Genomic DNA, 24615 nt, shown 5'->3' on the forward strand with positions numbered 1-24615 from the left:
AAAAAATATTTAAAAAGAAAAAAAGCAAATAGCTTCTGATACAACTTTTTAAAGAACATAATAACCACCAAGATATATCTTTCTAGATGTCATGCAGTCTTTTTAACCATACCACAGAAATTTGAAATAATAGTTAAGAGAAGTATTTCTATTTATTTTTTTAAAAAAATATTTTCATTGATTTCGGAGAGGAAGGGAGAGAGAGAGAGATAGACACATCAATGATGAGAATCATTGTTTGGCTGCCTCCTGCAGGACCCTTACTGGGGATCGAGCCCACAACCCAGGCATGAGCCCTTGACTGGAATTGAATCTGCAACCCAACAGTTGGCAGGCCGACGCTCTATCCACTGAGCCAAACCTGCTAGGGTAAAGTATTTCCATTTACTAATATTATATGTGACCTAGTTCAAGTATCAACAAGCTTCAGTTCATGAGCCAAATCTGGCCCCCTGCCTTTCTTTGAATAGCCCACGAGCTAAGATTAATAGTTATGTTAATAACTACTGAAAAGGATAATGATATTTTGACATTAAAAATTATATGGAATTCAAATTCAACTATCCATAAGTGCCCCAAATGCCCATACAACTCTACCGGCAGTGTAATTTAATGGATATCTAATATTGCCTCTACCATAAGTGTTTGTATGCAGTACCTTAGCTCTAGTTTAAAAGGAATAGTCTTGACCCTTTTAAAGATGTTTTGATTGATGTGGTCATTTATTTAGGGGCAAAGGAATAGAAATCAATTCTCAAAGAACCCTTGATTACAGCTCATAGTGTGAGAATGTACTCCTCTTATGTCAGGCAGCTCTGCAGTAGGCATCATAGAAGATGCCAAAAATAGTTTTGTTAGCATATTGTTCCTCAAATGTTTATTCTGTATCGACTTTTCACATGCAATTTTGGCTGTATATGTTTATCTTACTATGATTTACAATATTATAACATGATTGAGTTACGAAGGCTGGAAAAAAAGTTAGCGATCTGCCATCCATGAAAAAGGTGAAAGGTTGCTCAGGAATCGGGGAAATGATGAATTGATCAGCCTGGTTTAGAGTTCATACAAACTCTAAAGCGTTATTACCCTCTACCTATTTTCTACAATTTTGTATGTGACTATAATAATTACAGAGAGTGAAATAAGTTGCCTTTAGTGTTTCAAACAAACGGAAGCTTTTTTTGTACCGACTTCTTGCATTGAGAGTACTCACCCAATAAAACCTTTGTTTATTTTTTTCATTTATTCTTGTCTATTCACATTTTAAAAGCATGTGGTTATAATTAGTAGCGAATTATACAATTACTTTTAAAACTTTGCAAGTATTTCAAAGCATTTTATTATTTAAAATCCAAACTATTACAGCAGCGGTTCTCAACCTGTGGATCGCGACCCCTTTGGCGGTCGAATGACCCTATCACACGGGTCGCCTAAGACCATCCCGTATATCAGATATTTACATGACGATTCATAACAGTAGCAACATTACAGTTATGAAGTAGCAACGAAAATAATTTTATGGTTGGGTCACAACATGAGGAACTGTATTTAAAGGGCCAGAAGGTTGAGAACCACTGTATTACAGAATCCTGTAACATGAATGTTTTTTCTCTACCCCAATCTCTTTTATTCCCCCAGGAGTAGCCACTTTGGTTCATATTCTTCCCAATATTTTATTTTTTAAACATATATAAAAGTAGATATAACAGTGGTATTAGTTTATAATATACAAGGGTGGGCAAAAGAAGGTTTATAGTTCATATGGAAAAATACATGCAGTTTATGTTTATTATAATAGCTTTATTAACTCAAAAGAATGTCACAATGGCACAGTAACATTTGTATTAGTTACAAATAAACAATACAATAATTAATAAATAAAAATACAAGAATAAAATTTGAGTTTTACATTCTCACAACTGTAACCTACCTTTGCCCACCCCTGCTTTGTGCTAAATTTTGCTTTTTTCGTGTAACAATATATCAAAACACATCTTTCCATGTCAAGTCGGTAGACATATACTAATCATTTCAAAGGTGCTGCATATTCTGTAGTGTGGACCTGTCATCTTATCTAGTCACTCCCATATTGAATGCCTTCAGGAATCTTCCCAGTTATTCTTCTAATTTAAACTGTTAAGAAACACATATATATGCAAGTGTAATTTAAGATAAGTCTCTGCAATAAAAATATAATCGGTTCAAAGCTTGTGCATCTGATAATTTGAAAGATCATATTATCCCCCACAGACTGTCCAAGGTTAAACTCAGATAATGAGTGTATGAGATTGTTCATTATCTTATACCCTTCCCAGCTCTATATACCATCTGTCTTATCATTTCAACCTAATGTGAAAATCCTATTGCATTGTTTTTGTTAGATTATGCTATCTTTTTGAATGCTTATTGGCCACTTGTATTTCTGTTTTCATGGACTGCCTACCTATATACTTGTTTTATTCAACTGGGGAGTCTTAAGGATGTTTGCTTTTTAAAAATTGATTCATATGAACTTTTATATATTATTTGCCTCATTTGTTGAGATGAAAATTTTCTCCATGTATCACATATCTTGGAACATTGTGTAAGGTATAATTTTCCCCACTATATTTTGATCAAATTTGTCAGTCATATGATTCTGTGTTTTCTTCTTAAAAAGGACACTCCCAACCAAAGACTCTAAAATACGAACTTTATTTTCATCTAGTCTTCTTACAATTTTGTAAAAAAAAAAAAAAAAAAAAGCTCTTTAATCTATCTGGAATTTCAAATGTTGTCTCTCAATAGCTATTTTACATATTTTACATTTCATAAAAGTGAAAAATAATGTTTGGGTTTACAAACATATGTGATTGTATTGCATTTTGAAGTATCCTCAAACTATAGCTCCTTTAAGGATATTCTTCTTTCCAAATGCTTTACCAAAATCTATCCAAAAAAGAAAATGCTGAGAAAAATACATCCTCTACTTTTTGAAAGAAAAGGATGTGTATGTGAATTGCATTAAATGACACACTTTATGAACTGAATATGCCAAACCCACTGAAGTTTTCATAGCTTTTCCCATTTTTAAGAGCAAGTGATGATATACATAAAATCTTGATGGCACCCATGGTCTGAAATCTACTTCTCTCCAGTTAAAATGATACAATTTGTTTTAACTTAGAGAATTTTAAACAAACGATCAATTCTTTCATTTAGAAAAGGGTCGATCTCACAAAAATATGATTTTTTTGTTTGTTTTATGGAGATATAATTGACATGCAGCACTGTGTAAGTTCAAGATGTATAGAATAGTAGTCTGACCTACATATTTTGTCACATGGTTACAACTATAAGTTTAGTTAGCATCCATCATCTCATATAAAGACAATAAAAAGAAATTTAAAAGAAAAAAGTTTTTTTGTAATGAAAATTCTTAAGATTTACTCTCCTAATTTCCATATCTAGGAAAGTAGCTTACTGAAGTATTGGACATTCACAGGGACCAAAAAGGCTATTAAACTTCAGCAAACCTGTTTCTCAATTCATATATTTTAAAAGCCGAGTCTTATGCTATTTACTTGTGTAATATCTGCATAAATACAGGCCACGAAGGCCCTCTGAGGGCTTTATGTGATGAAACACATAAAAGTTGGTTTTAGAAAGAGTGAACATGATTTGTATTTGCTGGTGAAAAATTTTGCCCTGTTGGTGCTGGCCAAGTAGCTCAGTTGGTTGGAGCATTATCTCCATACACCAAGGTTATGGGTTCTATCCTTGATCAGGGCACATACAAGAAGCAACCAATGAGTACATGAATATATGAAACAACAAATGATGTCTCTCTCTCTAATCAATCAATTAAAATAAAGTAATTTTATGTCCTTCCTCTATGTTAGAAGAATAATCTTAGAAACTCAACTAGTTTGAAACACTCTATCTTTAAAGTGTCATCAGGATTATGGGAGGCAAGACAAGCAGTTATGGAACAGACTTCCAGATAAATTATATGGACATGGAAAATTAAGAATTCGAAGAGAGCGTAGATATTTTCTAAAATATATTACATTTTAAGTTTCAACTTTTTATTTCATTTCTCTTTTCAGATAACTATCCATTCCAGGAAGGAAATTTATGTTAATAAAAAAAGTTAAAATTAGAAAGAAACATATGAAATCCATGTCATTGTATTCTAAATTAACTTAAAAATTTAATGAAACAGCTGGAATATTATCAAATTCATAGAGCTCATGAGGACATGTGAATGACAGTACTAGTTTTTTCTCTTTCTTTTTAAAGCATGCTATTAAAAATGTAACTAGTGAAAACAATATTACATATTGTTTACATATATAATTCCCAACTCCCAGATTTCCAATTGTGTATGTGAATAGCTTAGATTCTTTATTGGATAATCATATGCAAAACTTTTTCATTTGGATATATTTTTTCTTTTTTACATTATGATTTTTACATACATGCTGCAATGCAACTGGGATGTTTTATTTTCATGTATCCTGAGATTCACAGGCAGCAACAGTTGTTTTGATCAAATTCGGGTCAATAAGTTTCATTCCATTAAATTTAACACATGAAAGCTGGGACTTTTTGCTCTTTCTCTTCAGAATTGGTAACTGTAAGGTATAGGGTTGATTGGCCCATGAGCATCTTTCTTATCGTGGGGAGAAACTTTGTGTATAGCATGAGAGAATAAGGGCAATATAAAGAGACTAACAGAGACAAACAAAGCATGAAAATGTAGAGAAGGGAGTGAGAGTCTTGTGGTATACATTGGAGTCAAGCCAGTTCCATCCTTAAATTTTCCAGTTAGTGAGCAAATGAAGCCTATTATTTTTCTCAAAGTAGTTTGATTCCTATTTTTATCATTTGCAACTAAGAAATGCACTGTGGCCCTAGTAAATATGCAGATGAATAAAACAAATATATTTATGAAATATATATGTTTCCACATATTACAAGATTTTAAGGCGAATGTATGAATGAGGGTGCAATGTTAACCCCTCCACATTGTACAATTCTCAATTTTTCTTCATGATAACCTGTTCTCATGAGGGATACATCTATAGGACTGAGTGAAAGTGTTAATATCAATCAACACTTCAATGTTAGTAATTTTGATATATTTTTTTAAATTTTAATGGAAGTTTAGTGTTTTCCTTTTTGCACACAAATGGGTCATTTTGTGCTTCAGGCAGCTTTAAGAACCATCTATATCAGTGATGGCGAACCTTTTGAGCTCCGTGTGTCAGCATTTTGAAAAACCCTAACTTAACTCTGATGCCGTGTCACATATAATTTTTTTATATTTGCAACCATAGTAAAACAAAGACGTATATTTTTGATATCTGTTTACTATATATTTAAATGCCATTTAACAAAGAAAAATCAACCAAAAAAATGAGTTTGCGTGTCACCTCTGACACGCGTGTCATAGGTTCACCATCACTGATCTATCCTATCTAATAAAAGAGAAACATGGTAAATAGCTGTACCTCCGCTACCCTTCCCATTGGCTAATCAGGGCAATATGCAAATTAACTGCCAGGCAAGATGGTGGCCGGCAGCCAGGCACCTTAAAGTGAACATGAAGCTTGCTTGCTTCAGTGACGGAGGAATCCAATGTTCCCCACAATCCTTGCAGGCCTCTGAGCTTGCAGTTTGAGACACTGTTACAAATATAGAAGTGAAACAAAACCCCAGAAACCTGCTTTCAGCCAGCCGGTATCTCAGAGCTGGAGTTGAAACAGTGGTTCAATTATAGACCCCAAACAAACCAGATACTTGCTTTTAGCAGCCGAGGCCTCAGAGCTGGAACCAAGCCTCAGAGCTAAAGCTGGCCCAGAATAAAATAAAAAAAAAAATAAAAAAAGGAGCAGTCGGGAGCTTCAGTCACCCGCCAGCCTGAAAACAGCCATCAGCCCCTCACCCAGACTGGCCAGGCACCTCAGTGGGGACCCCTACCCTGATCCAGGACATCCTTCAGGGCAAACCGACTGGCCCCCACCTGTGCACCAGGCCTCTATTCTATATAGTAAAAGGGTAATATGCCTCCCAGCACCGGGATGAGCGGAGCCACGAGCATGACAGGGGGCAGCGCCCAAACCCCCTGATTGCCCTGCATCTCTGTGTGTGACAGGGGGCGGGGCCACAACCTCCCTATCCGCCCTGCTCTGTTCGTGACAGGGGAAAGTGCCCCAACCCCCTGATCAGCCCTGCTCTGTGCCTGATACGGGGGAGCTTCCCAACGCCCTGATCGCCCTGCGGCTCTGTGTGTGACAGTGGCGGCACCTCAACCCCCTGATTGGCCCTGCTCAGTGGGTGATAGAGGGCAGCGCCCCAACCCCCCACCCACAGGCCCTGCTCTGTGTGTGACGGTGTAGAGCCATAACCTCCCAATCGGCCCTGCCCTGATCGTGCCAGGGTGTGGTGCCCCAACCCCCTGATCTGCCCAGCTCTGTGTGTGACAGGGGGCAGTGCCCCAACTCCCCTTTTGGCCCTGCTCTGTGCGTGACAGGGTACGGAGCCCCTACCCCCTGATGGGCCCTGCTCTGTGAGTGACAGGGGGCAGCACCCCAACCCCCTGATCCTCCCTGCTCTGTGCATGACAGGGGGTGGCGCCACAACCTCCCCATCGACCCTGCCTTGAGTGTGACAGGGGGCGGTGCCCCAACCCCAAATGAGCCCTACCCTGAGCGTGACTGAGGGTGGCATCACAACCTCCTGATCCGCCCTGCTCTGTGCATGACAGGGGCGGCGCCCCAACTCCCCAATCAGCCCTGCTCTGAACCCAACCAGGGGCTGCACCTAGGGATTGGGCCTGCCCTCTGCCACCTGGGAGCAGGCCTAAGCCAGCAGGTTTTTATCTCCTGAGGGGTCCCAGACTCCAAGAGGGCACAGGCCGGGCTGAGGGCCTCCCTCTCCCCCCCGAGTGCATAAATTTTTGTGCACCGGGCCTCTAGAATATACATAAAAGCCTAAGCAACCAGCCGACTGGCCAGTAGCTATGACACGCACTGACCACCAAGGGGCAGATGCTCAATGCAGGAGCGGAAACCACAGACATGGAATCATGGAACAGACTGATGAATCTCAGAGTGAAGGGGGTAGCAGGAGGGCAGGAAGAGATTAACCTAAGGTCATATATGCATACTAGAGGCCTGGTGCACGAATCTGTGCACCAGTGGGGTCCCTCGCCCTGGCCTGCGGGGATTGGCCGAAACTGGCTCTTTGACATCCCCCAAAGGGTCCTGGATTGCAAGAGGGCACAATAGAGATCGAAGGGCCCCACTGGTGAATGAATCTGTGCACCAGGCCTCTAGTTGTTTTATAACATAGTTCTTTAGAATCTCAGAATAAATAAATCTCTCTTTACCAAGACAGATATGTTACTCAACATTTCTTTCACATATTTCAAAGACTTTTCTAGATTTTTAAAATGGACTCCCCCTAAATGTGCTGCAGTTCTCTATTGGAGCTTATAAGGAGTCCCTAATAATGGAATGTAGATACATTTATAAGAAATACTGGAATTCATATTTTGTTCTTCTGTAAAAACTCTTCTTAGAACAAAATAGTGCATTGCACAATTTGATAAATATCTTTGAAGATTTCTATAATCATCTATCCTATTTACTTGTTTTATGACTCAATTTTACATAAGTGCCTGGTCAGTACTTGTCACAGAGGTGTTCATATAAAGACCCTATTTGAAATGTTGATAGCTAGTTGTAACAGCATCAGTAAGAAGTAAATGTGTCTTTATCCCTTGATGCTAGCCTTGGTGAAAAGCATGCTTTGTTTAAGAATAACTTTAATTTTATCTGATCATCCACATCTGGGGAAATTGAGGTCAATTGATTCTATCAAGAAAAACAAATGCCCTTAATTAAAATTAGAATTCCCCTCACTACCTATGACCTTCAAATGACTCACTTGGTGTAATTTGGCATGTAAACAAAAATGCAAAATAGCTTTTATGGACAGGCCATATTAATAATGGTATTATATCTGTATTGATTTCTTCACCCTTTATTCTAGTAAGGTAGCTTTAAAGAGACCATTCCCCAGAAAGTACAGTAAGCAGCCTTCATTTTCTCCAGTGACTTTTCTGTCATTACAAGCATGATAGCAGCTATTTTGGTCATGTCCATTATGAATCTTGAAATCTTGAACTCTCTAGGCCTCAGCTGGTGTCAGGGTAGAGGACATATCAAAATTGCTTCTCAGTCAGTATCTTAACAGGAAAACAATCACGCAGACTTACGATTCCTGTAAGCTTATTCCAGAAGTGATTATTAAAATGTAAGCATCCTTGAAACATAACATGAAACAAATTGGAGTTGGTAGTATCTTTAAAAGGGCTTCAAAGGGTTTGTTATTTCATCCAGTTCTAATGTGATTATAGTGTAATTGTTCCCTGAGATGTAAGGTTAGAAGGAAGGGATTATTCTACATGGTGGTGTCAGCTCCTTCGAGATGGGAAAATGTTTTCTATATAGAGGCAGGTAGTAAATTTCAGAATTTGAGGGCCATAGGTCTCCGGGGAACTACCTAACAGTACATAAATGAAGGATGTGACTGTGTTCCAGTAAAATATATCAACAGAAAAATGTAATGTGTTAGATTTGGCCACAAACTGTAGTTTGTCCACCCCTGATGGGGGAATTCCTGGCTCTATCCTGGGTGATCAGAGAACAGTCTGCGGGGAGAGAGAGGCTGGCAGGGATAGAAGCCTAAGAGATTGTCATTCATCTTGTTCTTTGGTTTCCCAAGATGAAAACTCAGAGCCTAAATTACAGGCAAAGGCCCACTAAGCAGGAGTTAACAGTTCTAAGTCCCTCTCTAATTTTTCAAAGAAAAATGGAGCCTATATGGTTTAATGCGTCAGAATGATTCAATAAAAATATAGTGAAGACATGTGTACTACTATTTGTAATACTTTAAACAATAAAAAAAGAAAAAAAAGAAATAAAAATAACAGAGTTTACAATGACAGAGTTTATAGGACAAAGGACTATCTAACAATAGCAGAGAATTTCAAACAGCAGTTTTTATACAAGGTGGAGGTTACTATGCTTCACCTTGAGTCACTGTACTAGTACATGTGAAACATCTGAAAATAAATGTTTTCATATATATATATATATATATATATATATATATATACTATGAATGAGAACCCCATTTGTAATTTAAAATTTCTAGTAACTACATTGAAAACAAAACAGGTAAAAGTTAATTTTAAAAAATATTTTATTTAAACCCATATATAAAAAATGTTGTCATTTCATGTAATCCCTAGAGCGATTATTAGATATTTAATTTTGTCATACCAATTGTTGATATCCAGTATGCACATTCCATTTACAACTCATTTTAATTTAAGCTAGCCACATGTCTTGTGTGAGAGGTAGCTATCATATGGTACAGTGCAAATTTAGTGGCTAAGAATGTCTTTGGATTCAGACATCTCCCAGTTGAATCCCTAATTCCACTCCTTATTGAGCATATCCACATCTCATTTTCTTCATATGTAAAATGTAGTCGAAAATACAATTACCTGCCTGTTTGGAAAAGGATTAGAATAGTATCTGGCACATTTAATAGGCTCAAGTGATATATGACATTACTAACAACAAATAATATCTCTCTTCTAAATCTCTTACATTAGGTCTTTCTGTATATACGAGTACACCTTTGAATTCATTACAATCTACACTAATAAAAGAGAAAAATGGTAATTGGCGTACGGCGATACCTTTTTCATTGGCTAATCAGGGCTATATGCAAATTAACTGCCAACTAAGATTGGCAGTTAACTGCCAACTAAGATTGGCAGTTAACTGCCAACTAAGATTGGCAGTTAACTGTCAACAAGATGGCGGCTAATTTGCATATGTAGGCACAATTCAGGGAGGCGAAAGGGAAAGCAGGAAGAAGCCCCCTGCCACTGACAGTGATCGGAAACCCAGGGGGGAGCTAAGAGCTGGGGGGCAGCCATGATCAGAGAATCAGGCGCCTTTGCCGCCCTGGCCAGTGATAGCAGGAAGTAGGGGTGGAGCCAGCGATGGGAGCTGGGCACGGTCGAAGCTGGCAGTCCCAGGAGCTAGGGGTCCCTTGCCTGGGCCTAAAGCGAAGCCCATGATCGCAGCGCCCCCCGCTGCCACTGCAGGTCCCCGCTGCCCGGGCCGGACGCCTAGGCCAGAGGCGTTAGGCCTGGGCAGGGGCGGAGCCTGCAACCGCGGGGAGCTGGGGGTCCCCTGCCCAGGAGGCCTCAGGCCTGGTCAAGGGGCCGATCCGGTGATTGGTGACCGGAGGGTGATGAGGGTCAACTCCTCTGGCCGAGGCATCAGGCCTGGGTGGGGGGCTGAGCCGGGGATTGGGGGGATATGATGGTCCCCTTGCCCAGGCCTGAAGCCTGGGTCAGAGGCGTCAGGCTTGGGCGGGGGGTGGAGCAAGCTATCAGAGGGAGATGGGAGTCCCCTGCCCAGGCATGATTCCTGGGCCAGAGGCCTCAGGCCTGGGCGGGGGCCAGAGACAGTGATCAGAGGGAGATGGGGGTCCCCTGTCCAAGCCTGACACCTCTGGCGGAGGCGTCAGGCCTGGGCAAGGGGCCGATCAGGCGATCGGAGGGTGATGGGGGTCAACACCTGAGGGCTCCCAGTATGTGAGAGGGGGCAGGCTGGGCTGAGGGACACTCTCCCCCCCCCCCCCCCCACACACCCAGTGCACGAATTTCGTGCACCGGGTCCCTAGTTATACATATAACAGACTGTATTAGTACACTGTTATCTAACTACATACATTCAAGGATTTTAAAGATGCTTGTTTCAAAGAAATATTTCCCTATGGATACTCACTGAAGATTAATTTTATAACAAAAAAGTGCAACAGCCAATGATTCTAGATTTCAGATAAAATTCTTTGCCTCGGAGTACCACCACTATTAAGTAAAAATGCTTTCTACCCTTTTCTGAAAATAAGCTAAATGTTAAAACTGTGGTGTCCTTTATAATGATCTGTTAAAAACACATGATTGGAAATACAAAATGTCATTGTTTCTAATCTTAATTTAAAATAGACTATCATTTTGACCTTGTTCAGGAGACTCATCTCCTTGACAGATAATCCAAATTGAACTGGAGTTCCTAGGAAGAATGGAAATTAGGTTTCCTTAACTCATAAAAAAACCAGTTGAAGGAGCACAGTTAATTTAGAGCAGTGGTTCTCAACCTTGGCTGCACATTAGAATCACCTGGGAATCTTTTTTAAAATTCTGATTTCGGGGCCTCCTCCTCCGGAAATTCTGTTTCTTTGTTATGGAGTGGGGCCACAACATTAGTAACAAAGAAACAGAAATTTCAGAGGATGAGGCCCAGAAATCAGGATTTTAAAAAGATTCCCAGGTGATTCTAATGTGCAGCCAAGGTTGAGAACCACTGATTTAGAGGGTGATTTTGGATTTGAGGATTATGTGGTCACCTTACATTTTTAGATGCCTTCATTTTTGGTATTTGGTTTCTTATTATTGTCTAACAATGAATGCCTGGGCATACATTTTGAATGGGGGCACTTTGACCTGACCGTGTCAAGTTTGAGTGTTACTTTGTTAGTCTATCCTGCCACTTGAAATTTAGTTAATTGTACCTAGAAAGTCATATTGGAAAAAGGCCATAGAGAATTTGCATGGTTTAATATTCAGAAATGAAAATATGCAGGATGAAAACCAAAAAGATGTAATTCAAGAGAAATAATAGATTAAAATAGTAAGTATAGAGGTATAAAAATATGCACTGCTAAAAAGGAAGGATCTCTTACCTTTTGTGACAGTAGAGTTGAACCTGGAGATTATTATGCTAACTGAAATAAACCAGTCAGAGAAAGACAAATATCACATGACCTCACATATATGTGGAATCTAATGAACAAAATGAACCGATGAACAAAATAAAATCAGGGGCACAGATACATGGTATAGATTGGCAGCTGTCAGAGGGCAGGTGGAAGGGGTGGACTAGATGAAAGAAGATAAAGAAAATAGCCAAAGAACATATATGCATAGCCCATGGACACTGACAATAGTGTGGTGAGGGCCAGAGGGAGGGGAGATGGGCAAAGGTAATGGGGGACATCTATAATAGTGTCAACAGCAAAAAATAAATTTAAATCAATAAATGAATAAATAAAATTAAAGCTAGTAGCAACCCATATTAAGAGCAACATAGTCTTAGCTGGCTAACAGGCAACGTTGGGCAGAGGTGGAGCCTGGGGAAGCAGAGGAAGTTTGCTGACCCAGTCCTGGGCCCCTTGCTGCTAACAAACCTATTTTAGAGGGTGGATTGGCTCCTCCTACTGGCACTCAAGTCCTGTGGAGACAGACACAAAAGGGTGGATCAGTGGATCACTTGGAGCTTCAAGCAGTTTGCTAAAAGCCAAAGGGCAATTCCTGACAGTGGTTACCACTTAAGTACCTCACAGGAACCCAGACTTGGCAGACAGAACAGAAGAGTGGGGTCCAAAGAAAGGTCCCATGGGACACTAAATGAACACCACTTCACTTTTTTTTACATTTTTTTCTCTTCCTTTTTTTCCTCCCTTTTATGTTCTCTTTTCTTTTTTCTCTTTCCATCCTTTTTTTCCTCTTTAAATTTATCTTCTTTATCTGTCTGCTTTATTGATTTGTTATTATTCTAATCTCTGTTCTTTCGTTCACATATCTTTTATTCTTCCCTTTTCCTACTCAATTTTTTCCTTGTTTCTTTATTTTACTACTCAAATATTTTTTTCTCTCCATTCTTTTTCTCCTGCTTTCTCATCTTTTTTTTCTTTTTTATATCTATCTGTGTTCTCTTCTATTTTCTCTTTCAAAATTTTTTCTTGTCTTTTCATTCCTTTTCTCCCTGCTTTATTTTAAACCATTTTCCATCCCCTATTCCTTTAATTCATTATTCTTATTTTCTCTATTTCAGCTCTACATCTGTACATTCTGCACCCGTTTTCTTGTTGTTTTTTGGGTGTGTGTGTGTGCTATTTTTGTTGGTTTTGTTTTCTCATATTTTGTCTTTCTGTTTTTCTATTATTCTTATTTTCATTCCTTTTTCCTAATTCTCTCTTCTCTTGTGGTGGCTTTTCTTGGTGCTGTAGGGGTCTTGTGTACATTTTGGTTTTCTTTCTTCTGTTTCATGTTTGTTGTGTTGTATTTTGTTCTGTTCAGTCAGCACTTCACGACACCTCACACAACATGTTCAGCGGAGAGCCACATAGTCAGCCAGCATGAGAGGAGACTCCATCCATGAATGGGACAATAACCTTCAAGACCCAACTATAATAGGAGAACACCAATAACTAAAATAAAGGGCTCTCCTAGAGCACCCAGCTGAGGAGATCTAAGAGACTGCACCACTGGGTCCAAAAAAACACCTACTACGTAAGAATACCCCACAAATTCTGGGAGACATAGCAGTTCAAGTTAATTCATAGAAACAAAAACAAAGGGCCCTAACAGGTTTGGCTCAGTGGATAGAGCATCGTGGGCCTGAGGACTGAAGGGTCCCAGGTTTTATTCAAGTCAAGGGCATGTACCTTGGTTGCGGGCACATCCCCAGTAGGAGGTGTGCAGAAGGCAGCTGATCGATTGTATCTCTCTCATCAATGTTTCTAACTCTCTATCCCTCTCCCTTCCTCTCTGTAAAAAATAAATAAAAATATAAACAAACAAACAAAAACAAAAAAAAACAAAGGGATAACAAAATGGGGAAACAAAGAAACAACCCTCAAAGGAAAGGAGAAATAAGCAGAAAATGAACTAAATGAAATGGAGGTAAACAATTTGTCAGATAAAGAATTCAGAGTAATGGCAATAAGACTGCTTAAACAAGCAACTACAAGCAACTTAATGAGAATTATATGGGTCTTAATGAGAGCTACACCAACATGAAAAGAGAGCTTGAAATAATGAATAAGAATCAATTGGAAATGAGGAATGACATAGCTAAAATAAATAAAATCCTGGAAGGATTCAACAGCAGACTAGAAGAAGGTGAGGACCGAATCATTGAATTAGAAGACAAGGTAGAAAAAAACACCCATTCAGAGCAGTAAATGGAAAAAAAATTAAAAAGCAGGAGGAGAGCCCAAGGGAGCTTTGGGACAACATGAAATGTAACAACATTTGCATTTTTGGGGCTCCAGGGGGAACAGAATCTGAAAAAGGAATAGAGAACCTGTTTGAAGAAATAATGGCAACAATTTCCCTAACCTTGTGAAAGAAAAAGTCACTCAAGTTCAGGCAACACAGAGTCCTGATCAAGATGAACCCAAATGACCCACACCTAGGCACATATTAATTAAAATGTCAAAAATTAAAGCCAAAGAAAGAATCTTAAAGGCTGCAAGAGAGAGAAAGTTACCTAGATGGGAACTCCCATTAGACTGTCAACCGACTTCTCAATAGAAACACTTCGGGCCATAAGGAAATGGTATGAAGTAACAATGGATTTGAAAATCAAGGGACTAAATCCAGGACTACTCTATCCAGCAAGGATATCATTCAGAATGGAAGGTGAAATAAAGAGCTTTGCAGACAAAAAAATAAAAATTAAGAAAAGGCTAACAGAATGTATTACCACTAAATGAGCACTATAAGAAGTGCTAAAGGAACTGGTGTAAGAAGAAGGAAGAAAGATAAAGAGAAGATCACAGGCATAAAAATAAAATAAGAATGGCAATAAATAAGTACCTATCAACAATAACCTTAAATGTGAATAGTCCAATCAAAAGACATAGGGTAGCTGAATGGATTAGAAAACATGACCCATATATAAATGCTGTCTACAAGAGACCCACCTCAGAACACAGGACTCACACAGACTGAAAGTAAAAGCATGGAAAACTTATTTTCAGGCAAATGGAAATGAAAAAGAAAAAGGCTGTGGTAACAATACTCATATCTGACAAAATTGTCTTCAAAATGAAGGCCATAACAAGTGATAAGGAAGGCCACTTCACAATACTAAAGTGATCGATACAACAAGAGGATGTAACTCTGGTAAACATATGTGCACCCAATACAGAAGCATCCAAATATAGAAAAAACTTCTGGAGGATTTTAAGGGAGAGATGGAAAGCAATACAGTCATAGTAGGGGACTTTAACACCCCACTGACATCACTGGATAGATCTTCTAGACAAAAAATCAACAAGGAAACAGCTATCCTAAATAACACACTAGGTCAGATGGAATTAACTGACATTTTAAAAAACATTTTACCCCAAAGCTACAGAATATACATTATTCTCAAGTGCTTCTTAAAACACATTTTAAGACACAAAACAAGTCTCTAGAAATTCAAGAAGATTTAAATTATATCAAGCATTTTCTAAGATCACAATGGCATGAAATTAGAAATAAACTACAATAAAAGCACTCAAAAACATTCAAACACATGGAGGCTAAATGGCATGCTGTTAAACAATGAACGGGTTACCAAAGAGATCAAAGAAGAAATAAAAAAAACATCCTGGAAAGAATAAAAATGAACACACAACAACCCCAAATCTATGGGACACAATGAAAGCAGTCCTGAGAGGGAAGTTCATAGCACTGCAGGCCTACCTCAGAAAACAAGGGAAACTCATAATAACTTATTTAACCCTACAGTTTAATGAATTAGAAAGAGAGCAACAAAAAAAGCCCAGAGGAAGTAGAAAGAAGGAAATAAAAAAGATCAGAGCAGAAATACATGATATAGAGACTAAAAATCAATACAAAAGATCAATGAAACCAAGAACTAGTTCTTTCAAAATATAAACAAAATTGATGAACTTCTAGCCAGACTCATCAAGAAACAAAGAGAGAGGACCCAAATAAACAAAATCAGAAACAAAAGAGGTGAAGTAACAACTGACCCCACAGAAAAATAAAAAAAAATACTAAGCACTACTATATTCCAACAAACTGTGTAACCTGGATAAAAAGGACATATTCCTAGAAAAATACTATCTTCCAAAACTTAATCAGGAAGCGTCAGAAAACCTGAATAGGCCATTAGTTTCTGATGAAATTGAAGCAATAAACAAACAAACAAACAAACAAACAAAAACCTTCCAGCAAATAGAAGCCCTGATCAGGACAGTTTTACAGGAGAGTTCTACCAAACATTCAAAGAAGAGCTAACAACTATCTTCCTCAAACTATTCCAAAGAATTCAAGAGCAAGAAATATTTCAAAGCTTGTTCTATGAGGCCAGCATTACCCTAAATCCAAAACCAGATAAAGATGCTACAAAGAAAGAGAATTACAGGCCAATAGCCCTGATTAACATAGATGCTAAAATCCTCAACAAAATATTAGCAAATTGGATCCAGCAATGCATTAAAAAGATTACACACCATGTCCAAGTGGTATTTATTTTGTGGATGCAAGGCTGGTACAATATTTGCAACTCAATACACGTCATTCATCACATAAACAAATTGCAAGACAAAAATGACATGATTGTATCAATTGATGCAGAAAAAGCATTCGACAACATCCAGTACCCATTTTTGATAAAAACTCTCAGCAAAGTGGGAATAGAGGTATCATACCTCAACATAATAAGAGCCATATATGACAAAGCTACAGCCAACATCATACTCAATAGGCAAAAACTAAAACCATTTCCACTAAGAACAGGAACAAGACAGGGATGCCCACTTTCACCACTCCTTTCAACATAGTACTGGAAGTCCTAGTAATAGCAATCAGACAAGAAGAAAAAATAAAAGTCATCCAAATTGGAAAAAAGGAAGTAAAATTGTCATTATTTTCAGATGACATGATAATGTACATAGAAAACCCTAAAAACTCCATCTAAAAACTACTCAATTTAATAAATGAATTTGGCAATGAAGCAGGATACAAAATTAATACCCAGAAATCCATGGCATTTTTATATAATGAACTCTCAGAAAGAGAAATTAAAAAACCAATAACACTTACCACTGTAACAAGAAATTTAAGATACTTGGAAATAAACTTAACCAAGGAGGTAAAGGACCTGTACTGGAAAAACTGTAGAACGTTGGAAAAAGAGGTAGAGGAAGATATAAACAAGTGGAAGAATGTACTGTGTTCACAGATTGGTAGAATCAACATCATTAAAATAATCCACATTACCCAATGCAATATGCAGATTCAATACAATCCCTATTAAAATACTAACAGCATATTTCACAGATCTAGAACAAATATTCCAAAAATTTACATGGAACCAAAAAAGAATATATGGGACAATCTTGAGAAAGAAGAACAAAGTTGGAGGGATCATAATAGCAGATTTCAAGATATACTACAAAGTCACTGTACTCAAAACATCCTGGTACTAGCACAAGAACAGCCATATAGATCAATGTAACAGAAGAGAGACCCCAGAAATGGACCCAAGCCGAGACTCTCAATTAATATTTGACAAAGGAGGCAAGAACATACAAAGGAGTCAAGAGAATCTCTTCAATAAATGGTGTTAGGAAAATTGGACAGATACATGCAGGAAAATGAAATTAGACCACAAACATACACCATACAAAGAATAAACTCAAAATGGGTAAAATATTTCAATGTAAGTCATGAAACCATAAAAATCTTGGAAGAAACCATAGGCAGCAAAATATCAGACATTTCATAACAATATGCTTACAGATACATCTCCAAGGACAAAGGAAACTAAGGATAAAATAAGCAAATACTTTGATGGGACTCCAACCAAAAAAAAAGCTTCTGCACAGTAAAAGAAACTATCAACAAAATGTAAAGAGACCTCACTGTATGAGAGAACATATTTGGCAATGATACATCTGATGAAGGGTTAATATCCAAAATATATAAGGAACTCATACAACTTAACAAAAGGAAGACAAACAATTCAATTAAAAAATGGGCAAAGGACCTAAATAGACGCTTCTCCAAAGTGGACATACAGAAGGCCAAGAAACATATGAAAAATTGCTCAAAGTCACTAATCATCCTACAGAAACAAATTAAAAGGACAATGAGGTATCGCTTCACACCTTTCAGAATTATTATCATCAACAAATCAATAAATTACAAGTGTTTGAGAGGATGTGGGAAAAAGGAACCCTCACGCACTGCTGGTGGGAATGCAGACTGGTTCAGCCACTGTGGGAAACAGTATGGAGTTCCCTCAAAAAATTAAAAATGGAACTCCCATTTTACCCAGTGATCCCACGTCTAGGAATATATCCTCAGAAAAGAGAAATGCCAATCCGAAAGGATATATGCACCCCTATATTCATAGAAGCCCATTTTATAATAGTTAAGATTTGGAAACAGCCTAAGTACCCATCAGCAGATGAGCGGATTAAAAAATGGTGGTACATCTACACAATGGAATACTATGAAGTTGTAAAAAAGAAATAATACTTACCATTTGCAACAGCATGGATGGACCTGGAGAACATTATGCTAAGAGAAATAAGCCAGTCATGGAAAGATATGCATCACATTATCTCACTCATTTATGGAATCTAATGAGCAAAATAAACTGATGAACAAAATAGATCCAGAGACAGGAAAGCATGGGACAGACTGTCTAATCACAGAGGGAAGTGGGGAGGGTAGGTGGGTGGGAAGAGATCAATCAAAGAACTTGTATGCATATATGAATAACCCATGGTCACAGAGAGTAGGGTGGTGAAGGCCTGGCATAGGGGGTGGGAGTGGGGGTGGGCTACAAGGGGCCAATGGGGAGAAAAGGAGACATATAATACTTTCAGCGGTAAAGATTTAAAATTTAAAAAAAGAACAACGTAGTCTTGGTATTTTAACACTTTAAATGAATGCATACCAAATGGTATTTTTGCAAACTGTTTTTAGCATAGAATATAAACATTGACTGAAACTCCTACTAATTATATAATAAATGTTTATAAATTTAGACATAATAAAAATTATTATTTAAAAAGGAAAAAAAAGTAAAGGAAAGAGCTATAAAAAATAGAAAGAAAAAAGAATTTATACCCATTTCCCTAGTAGGTACAGATAATTCTAACTAGTCTCCATTCAGTACTTCAGTATACTAGTACATGGGAAAAGCAGGAGTTTGCAGCTGTGTTTAAAATGAAAATATAGGATGCTATATGTCACATAACCTGGGAAAAGGTTTAAATACTCAGGAAATTCATAATGAAAGTCGACATTGCTGAGGTGCATCTAAAATGCCAGGAACTGTGCCAGAGAGCAGAGTCAAGTAAAGCGATCCTGCATTATCAGAGCCTGACCCTGAGCCACCCGCACAGTCTGCAGAGAGTGAGGAAACCTCTGGGTCAGGGAGGCCACCCTGTGCCACCAGAATTCCATCCTTAATGTGTTTAGCTCTTATATTTTCCCCAAAGCAGTCAGCTTTGGAGAGAATGCAAGATTTATAATCAGGCACTTCACACAGGACAATATGAATTGTGCCTTTAAAAAATAATAGGCATGCTGAAGTGTATTTCCCCTTTGGTCTGGCGCAGTGGTCAGCAAACTGCGGCTTGCGAGCCACATGCGGCTCTTTGGCCCCTTGTGTGTGGCTCTTCCACAAAATACCACGTGTGGGCGCGCATGTACAGTGCGATTGAAACTTTGTGGCCCATGCAAGTCAGTATTTTGTGGAAGAGCCACACTCAAGGGGCCAAAGAGCCGCATGTGGCTCGCGAGCCTCAGTTTGCAGACCACTGGTCTGGCGGATTATTTATAGTAATGAGGTTGCAATTTCTAGTATTCTGTAGACATCAGTGCATAAATTACTATGATTCCTAGATTTTTTTACAATCCTTTTGCATTTGTACATTTCTTTATTCATTCCAACAACATTCTTTGATTCAGTTGAAAGTATTGACTGAGTACCAACTGTGGACCAGGGACTGTAGAGACAAAGACAGGATTTCTGTCTGGAGAATATTTGCAAGTAGGCAAATGATTTAACATTATTATTGTTATTGACTAGTAGCCTGCTGTGCGATATCGCGCACAGTAGGCTGCCCGCTGCTTCTGTGGGCGCCGGCGGGAAGTGCAGCGCACCGCTGGGAGTTGTGCAGCTTCTGCAGGAGGCAAACGCAAGCCACCAGGGCCCATGGGAACCAGGAGGGACCTGCGCGGATTCCATGGGAGGTGGGAGGGAGCTTTGCTGCTTCCTTGGGAGGCTGGTCCATTGTCTCCTTTCAGGGCCTGCACGCTGTCCCTGTCCGTGTCTGCTCCACGGACTGCGGGGTGGGGGTGGGGGGCACCCGAGCCAGGGCGCGGCAGCTTACTGGCCCCCATCTCTGTCCCTGTCTCTGCTCCGGGCCTCACCTACGGGCAACCTCCTCCTCTGTGGTCATGACCCATTATGGCATCCCGGTCTAATTTGCATATTTCCTCTTTTTATATATATATATATATATAGATGGTTTATTTAAAATACCTGTCATCATTTTTGCTCATTTCATGTAGACTTTCATTATGAAATTGCTTTACTGTTTCAAACCTTTTCCAGTTTATCTAAAATACGGCATCCTATATTTTCATTTTAAACACAGATTTGTAAAATCAGAAACATTGGCTTAATGTTGTCAGCCAGAAAACTCCAGTGTTTAGCTCTGTTTTCAAAGGACTTGTTTGCTACTGGACATTTTCTTCATCCGATTTTGCTCTGCACCTAAATTGTGTGAGAATCGCTACTGCCTATGGCCTGTGTGCCAGTCTTTCTTTGCAGTCATGAGGCAGAAAACTCGACCATACTTTCCTGCATTTGGCTCTCAGCTGCAGAACTCTGATCAGCAAACCTTTTAATCATGCCAGATTATATGATTGTTTTATGACACAGATGTACAGTCACCAGGGATTAGGGTTTGTTGTTTTAAAATTATCATCTCAGCTGTCTCTATGCAGATACAGGATTGCCTTGAAAAATCTGAACATGGATATTTCTGAAAAATACTGACAAATACATTAGAAAAGGAAGACTTTTTCTATACAACTCTGCAGAATGAAAAAAATAAACACTAAAACATTTATAAGTATGCCTTTACTAGATTTATTTACTCTTCTCTGGAAAATTATAACCACTTAGTACTGACACAGTTTTAATATGCAGGCAATTGAAATAACAATCACTCACTTTAATATATACATAGTTAAACTATTAGAAAAAATGACTACGCTATCAGCTTGCAACTTGATATGTTTATGGACAATTTCAGAAATTTAAGAAAAACATATATTGTCACTGAAAATACATCAGGCTCTTGATATGTGTCTCTTTTCCCCTCAGGTTCATTGTTATTAACAGGCAAATGCAATATTGGATAAAGCCATTTATGTTTTTTAGCTAACATTTATTTAGTATTTCCTGTTTGTCAGACTCTGGGTTTTTAGGTACTATCTCATTTTTGACACTTTATTGTGGATTCTTGGGGTTGTATGGGGCTGGTTGAATTGGCTATACACATAAAGAAGCCATTCCTGTCAGCAAAGCGAGTTCAGGGCACACATTGAGACTACCTGGGCATCCAGGGCAGCAGAGACAGGACTAGAATCTTTCATTTCTAAATCCTATGGCAGTGGTTCTCAACCTTCCTAATGCCACGACCCTTTAATACAGTTCTTCATGTTGTGGTGACACCCAATTTCATTGTTACAAATTGAACATAATTAAAGCATAGTGATGAATCACAAAAACAGTATGTAATTATATATGCGTTTCCCGATGGTCTTAGGAGACCCCTGTGAAAGGGTTGTTCGACCCCCAAAGGGGTCGCGGCCCACAGGTTGAGAACCACTGTCCTATGGTCTTTGCACTCTACCTACTTTGTTATTTTGGCCCCCAAAGTAGGGGTGAACCTTTATTGAGTTAAATTAACTCAGGCTGCTCATTATAAACCTAAACAACTTGCTTGCCCATAGGCCCCTGTTCTCGATACTAAATAAGAAATAATTCTTGACTTCAGTGATCCTTAGGGACATTAAATGAACAGACATGTGGAGATGGATAGAGTTGGTGCCTAACGAGATCCCCGTAGGTCCCTTTTCCTGGCACTGTGACCCCATCCCACTGTGTCTGTGTGCTGTGCTGTGAGTGGCTTGCATAGGTGACTTTCTTCCTTGGACTCCTGGGACACAGGATCCAGCTCCCTTTTGCCACTCCCCCCCCCCCATCAGTGGCCCTACGCCAGGAGATAAAGGGACGCCAAGGCAGAGGTTCCTTGCCTTGAGAAAGGACAAACTCTGGGGTGCAAAATAGTCTGCATAGCTTCGCACAAGGCAAGGCTGAGGTTGGAATTTGACCTGGAATCATACTTCGCTCGGTTTCTTACCCTTTTTGTTGTGCTTCCCCATTCCCTTGAGCATTTCTCCAGGGAAAACTCCCTTAGTCAGTACTTGCACTTCGCACCCTCACTTTAGAATCAGTTTCTTGAGAACTTCACCCGAGGAAAACGTGTGCCTTTAATGTTCTCCTGCCTGGGTTTTAGAGCTTGTTTGTCTCTCCCTCCACTGTCAGCTGTTATTCTGTGCTGCTCTCAATATGCCTTTGTCCACTAGCCTGTGTAACTGTTCCACCACATAGCACATTGCAGCTTCTTCCATTTCACTGTTTCTGACGTGTTACAGGTAGACAAAGCAGGCTTGATAGATTTATGTGTCAAGTTGAATGAGAGAGGACTTGGGTTTTCCCTAGATAACTTTATCTTTCTCAACTGGAGTTTTCTCTTTTAGAGTTTTTCTGAGAAGTAACTTCCAAATAAATGAGTGCTACATGAAGCAGCTAAAGAACCTAAGCTGGTTTAATAAAGTACCAAATTATGCAGCAGGAGAAGAGCAGACAGCAAGCACCATAATAAGATGCTAATTGTGCTGCACGCTCTGATTGAGTGACACTGATTAGAGAGCAAACACATCAAGCCCTATTCACCCTGAGACTCTCCCCTCCTCCAGGTCCCCATCACCAAACTGGCAATGTGAAGCAACACGTTTGTCAACAAGAGACCAAAGAAGGAAAGCAAGTTGGCCAGAATGTCTAGGTTTTCAGCATTTATGGGTGCCTGACTACTTATTAGGTTGAGAATTTTTTTCTTTTCCAGAAGTAAGCTTAAGTATGAAGAGTTTGTTCATGTAGAACACACTTGGCAATGTCCCTTTGGGTATCTTTTCACACAACGTGTTGTCACAAAACACAATTCCACGGCTCATTTTGGCTTTCCACTATGCCAGCTTTTCGAGGTCGGCTGCAATGAAGGTAGTTCAAAACAGGAGGAGAAAATATGAAAATGTGTACCCCCCCAATGTGCTGTGATACCTGTATAAATAAAATACACTCAAAGTGCCCTGCTGTGTGTATTTCCTTTTCCATGAAGCTTAATGGGTTGCGAGTGATTAGTTTGCAGAGAACAAATATGTTCTACTTTGAGGCCAAAATTATTCATTTCTTCTTTTTATTTTTTTCTGCTATTTCTATTATGATAAGCCATGGATTTTTGATCCACTGTGTGAAATGTGTGGCCTGAGATCATGTTATCTTTATATGTAAAATTCCTTCTTTTTACATACAGAGGGTAAATCAGTGTTATAAACAAGATATGGTGAGGGAATCTTTAAACTAGCTTAGGGAATAGGATGCTCTAGTGCCCTGAAGCACTTCAGAGGCAGGTATTTATTCACAAATAGCTAGCATGCTAATTACTGCGCATGTTAATAGGTCATTAAATCTGCTTCCCTAGAGAATGCATCAGTCAGCTCCTTGTTCTCTAGCCCACTTTGACCCACTGTATATTCTTAAATGGAATCTATTTTGTTTCTCAGGAAACACTGTTTGCATGATTCTAGTCATGCAGACAGGCTTTCCTCCTAAACTGTTGTTATCATGTTTCAGGGACATCCATGTGACTGAAGAGATCATGGCTGGTGGTGCTTATTATAACAGTGCTTATAACAGTTGCATATCATGAACACATTGCTTTCCTTAGTTTCTACAAAAAACAGTCTTACATCTTCACTAAAATTGTTGTTGATTCATTGATATACGTATCTAACAATGAGACCATGTAAATGTCAACTTATCTTGAATGCAGCATTGGTATGTCAACATGGTAACATCAAGATAACTTCATGCTTTACTGAATCTGTCCTCACTACTGGGGAAAAACATGAGCAGAGAGAGAAAAAGCACCTTAAACCATTATTTTTGTTATGGTGTGTTTTCAAGAAAACTGCTTTCCTGAAATAAATCACCTTTTAATTATAAACTGATTCTTCATTCCATAGAGTTCCCTTGGAAAACTGAACGCCAATATCAGTCTTCTGGTTGAATGATTATCTTTTTTAATAGCATTGGCATAATAGAATTAGGCTAGCTGTTTATAATGGAATCCAATGATACACATAGCTGTATAAATTTTGTCATTTTCAAAAGCATTTTGTATTAATATAAGTTACTGTAAATGCATATAGTGTCGAGAAATAAATTTGCTCCAACCCAATACTGGTATGCTTGAATTCATCAGGCAGTCAAAATTATATAACACATATCATTTCCCTTGTTACCTTGGCTAACAAGAAACTCAGAGCTAATACTATGCTTAATTACTAAGGAAATT

The 24615-nt window shown here is 38.7% G+C and overlaps 1 protein-coding gene across 4 annotated transcripts in view; it reads left to right on the plus strand.

Moving 5' to 3' along the window:
• Positions 1 to 24615, plus strand: part of LINGO2 (leucine rich repeat and Ig domain containing 2) — a 1194892-nt gene that overhangs the window by 580016 nt on the left and 590261 nt on the right. The window lies entirely within an intron of this gene.

Source organism: Myotis nattereri (genome assembly GCF_964212035.1).
Source record: "Myotis nattereri genome assembly, chromosome: 12".
Lineage (NCBI taxonomy): Eukaryota > Metazoa > Chordata > Mammalia > Chiroptera > Vespertilionidae > Myotis > Myotis nattereri.